We start from the raw sequence: 4,628 nt of genomic DNA on the forward strand, positions 1-4,628 counted from the left end.
CACACTCGATGCCACGTCAACAATACGGTATGTAGTGTTTTAATTGATGGTGGTAGTTGCACTAATGCAGCTAGCGAATCTCTTGTAGAAAAATCGGGTTTAACATTGTGGAGACACCCGAGACCTTATAATTTGCAATGGTTGAATGAGAGTGGCGAGGTGAGGATGAATCGAAGAGTGTTAATTATTTTGTCAATTCGGAGTTATAAGGATGAGTTAGCGTGTGATGTGGTGCCAATGCAAGCGGGACATATTTTATTGGGGCGACCATGGCAATACGATAGGAAAGCTATGCATGATGGGCACAAAAATCGATATAGTTTCATTAAGGATGAAATGACCATTACTGTTGTGCCATTAACACTGGCGCAAGTCTATGAAAATCAATTAAAATTGAGAAGTGAGGAAGAGAGGAAAGCAAAGGAGTTAGAAAAAATGAGAGCAAATAGTGAGTTGGAGAAAAAGAGAGAAAATGTTGAGATAGCCATTAGATAGAAAAAGAGAGAGCAATAACAAGAGAGAAAAGAAAGAGAGTACCCCGAGAGAAGAAAGAAAACACGAGCGAATTTCTTTGCAAAAGAGAGTGATTTGAGGAGGCCCGTAGTTGAGAGAAAAGAAATGATCTTGTTCGTTTATAAGGAATCACTTCTCAATTTTGAGGAAACTAACCCACCCTCCCTAGTTTGGCTAAGTCTTTGTTACAGGAATTCGACGATGTATTTCCAGAGGATGCACCAAGTGGATTGCCGCCTATTCGAGGCATTGAACATCAAATTGAATTCATACCCGAAGCTGTCATTTCAAATTGACCGGCTTATCAAAGTAATCCCAAGGAGATTAAGGAGCTTCAAAGGCAAGTGGAGGAGTTGATGAGCAAAGGATACATGAGGGAAAGCAAGAGTCCTTGTGCGGTACCGGTTTTGCTTGTACCAAAAAAGGATGGTACATGGCGAATGTACGTGGATTGTAGGGCTATCAACAACATAACGGTAAAGTATCGTCACCATATACCTAGGTTAGATGACATGCTTGATGAATTACATGGTTCTTGCATATTTTCTAAAATTGATTTAAAAGCGGGTATCATCAAATTCGTATGCGGGAGGGTGATGAATGGAAAACGGCTTTTAAAACTAAATATGGTTTATATGAATGGTTGGTTATGCCGTTTGGACTCACAAATGCACCTAGCACTTTTATGCGTTTAATAAATCATGTTTTACGTGCTTTTATAGGAAAATTTGTCATGGTTTATTTTGATGACATCTTAATCTATAGCAAAAACCTAGGAGAGCATTTGGAACATATAAAATGTGTGCTAATTATTTTAAGGAAAGAACAACTCTATGCTAATCTTAAGAAATGCACGTTTTGTATGATAGAGTTATTTTTCTTGATTTTGTGGTTAGCGCTAATGGGTTAGAAGTAGACGTTGAAAAGATAAAAGCTATTAGAGATTGGCCGACACCTAAAAGCATAACGGAAGTTAGGAGTTTCATGGTTTGGCTAGTTTTTATAGGCGATTTGTGAAGGATTTTAGCACTATCACCGCACCACTCATGGTAGTTAAAAAGAGTGTAGGTTTTCATTAGGGTGATGAACAGGAACTTGCATTTAATATTATTAAAGGTAGATTGTGTGAAGCACCTGTTTTGGCATTACCTAACTTTGATAAAACATTCGAGATTGAGTGTGATGCATCAGGAATAGGGATTGGAGCAGTTTTAATACAGGATCAGAGGCCTATTGCATACTTTAGCGAGAAATTGAGTGAAGCTGCTTTAAATTATGCTACATATGACAAAGAACTTTATACACTTGTTCGATCTTTGGAGACTTGGCAACATTATCTATGGCCGAAAGAGTTCGTAATACACACCGATCATGAGTCACTAAAGCACTTGCGGGGACAAGGTAAATTGAACAAGAGGCATGCACGGTGGACGGAATTCATTGAGACCTTTCCATACGTCATTCGGTATAAACAAGGTAAGGAAAATGTGGTATTCTAAGTTACTTGGGTTTGAACATATTAAGAAATTATATGAAAAAATGTTGATTTTTCGGATATTTATTTGTCATGCATTAAGGGGGCGGTTGATAGGTTCTTTAGGCATGAGGGGTATTTATTTCAAGAAAATAGGTTATGTGTTCCTAATTGTTCTATTCGAGAATTGTTAGTAAGAGAGGCACATAGTGGTAGATTGATGGGACACTTTGGGGTTCAAAAGACTTTAGATGTATTGAATGAGCATTTTTATTGGCCTAAGATGAAAAGTGATGTTGAGCGAATTTGTAGTCGATATATAGGTTGTAAAAAGGCTAAATCTAAGGTTTTACCTCAAGGTTTGTACACACCTTTACCTACACCTAGTGAGCCTTGGGTTGATATCTCGATAGATTTTGTTTTTGGTTTACCTAGGAAAACTAACGATACCATGAACATTGCTGACTTATTCTTTAAAGAGATTGTGCGTTTACATGGGGTTCCTAGAAGTATAGTGTCGGATCGGGATGTCAAATTTTTGAGTCACTTTTGGAGAGTTTTGTGGGGTAAGTTAAGCACTGAGTTACTATTTTCCACAACTTGTTAACCACAAACAGATGGGAAAACCGAGGTAATGAATAGGACTATGACACAATTGTTGCACAATAATCAATAAAAATTTGAAAAGTTGGGAGGAGTGCCTACCATTTGTTGAATTTGCATACAATCGAGCTGTTCACTCTATTACGTCATATTCTCCATTTGAAATTGTATATGGTTTTAATCCACTAACTCATTTGGATTTAATTCCTTTACCTGTGAATGAACGTGGTAGTTTAGATGGCAAAAAGAAGGCGGAATTGGTTAAGTCACTCTATGAAAAGGTAAAAGTGCAAATTGAAAACAAAAGTAAGTTGGTTGTGTCGCAGGCGAACAAAGGTAGGAAGCACGTGACATTCGAGCCAGGAGATTGGGTTTGAGTGCACCTTAGGAAGGAGTGGTTTTCGGAGCAAAAAAAAATCCAAGTTGCAACCGAGAGGCGATGGTCCATTTCAAGTTATCGAAAAGATAAACGATAATGCATACAAGTTGGACCTTTCAGGTGAGTATAATGTTTCGGCTACTTTTAATGTATCTGATCTCTCTCTGTTTGATGCAGGTTCAAATTCGAGACAAATCTTTTTGAAGAGGGAGGGGATGATATGATTCAGGATTCGAGCCCGACGAAGGCGAGTGCGAGACGAGACTCGTTGATAATCGATGGCGGACCAATGACGTGATCAAAGGCAAAGCAAGTGAAACAAGCGATGTGATTGCTCGTTCAAAAAACCATTGATGGAACCATGTTCGGGACTCAAAATGGAGCAACTTTCATGTTCGGGTCAAAGGCTGAATCAATTTGGATCAATTTATTATCAAGTGACGAAATCGAAGGCTAAAAACAAGCCTATGCGACCACATAGGCTAAAACACCATGCAACCACATAGGTGCTTACCGAAACTCAAAGGAACCAACCGAATTGAACCATGCGACCGCGTGGAAATACACTATGCGGTCGCATAGACCATTTTTTGGCGAATTTCCTAATTTTGGCAATTTTCCATATTTTGTTAGTTTTTTATTCTTTTCCATATTTTGAGGATTATGATAGACTTTTGCACGATTTTTACCTAATTTTTAGGTTTAATATAAATAGGAGTTTCCATTCAATTGTTAAAAACTTTTGACATATTTGATATTGAATTAAACAGTGAGGCGTATTGTTTTCTCTTCATCGTTCTTCATTGAACAACTTGAACTTATCAGGTGTTAACTTGTGGCGTTCAAACAACCGGATTTAATTCTTGGATTGCGTGATCAAGGGATCTTTCAAGCGTCGTTCTTATTGAGTTTTTTGGTTTGACTTTCTTTTGGGTTAATCCTATACTCTTAGATTAATTTGACTTTCTTGAGCTCGTCAATCTCGTTATGGGTTTCGTAGTCAACGTTGCTACGGGGTTCGCATCATCTTTAGACACAAGGGAGCATCATTTGTACAATGCGGACAAACATATTGCAGGTTATGTTCAAGGGAGCTTTGTTTTCAATAAGGGAATTGCCCACTCTGTGACAATTTTATTTTGGAAATTCTTGATATTTTCTGATCACTCAATAGTTTTATCTTTCGTTTTGCTGTATTTTGAATTCTAGGGGCATTATCCATTGTTTCAAATTTTATTTATTTATTTTATTTATTTGGTATAATTTTAGGTTGACATGGATCATGGTTGACAAGGTAGTTTGATGTCCTAAGATTTGTAATACTTTAGTTGGGAGATTGTGTAGTTCTTGTGACAATGTTGGATTCAACTTTAAAGAGTTAATATTAATATTATATTTTCTATTCGCCTTTTTTATACGATTTATGTTCTAAATTTAAAATTAAGTAATAGTGATCTTATGATTTAATGAAAATAAAACTCATTTTCTAACGAACAACACTCCTCCATACATCACATTCTTCTCTTTAGTGAAACCAACATCTCCAACATGAAGTTTGAATTAGTATTGGAGGTAACAGATGTTAGCGATTGAGAACGATAAAGTTTAGTTTTTTTCTACTTAATTTTAAGGCTGGTCAAACACTTTTATTAATATATT

This window comes from Olea europaea, unplaced genomic scaffold (assembly GCF_002742605.1).
Source record: "Olea europaea var. sylvestris unplaced genomic scaffold, O_europaea_v1 scaffold2650, whole genome shotgun sequence".
Lineage (NCBI taxonomy): Eukaryota > Viridiplantae > Streptophyta > Magnoliopsida > Lamiales > Oleaceae > Olea > Olea europaea.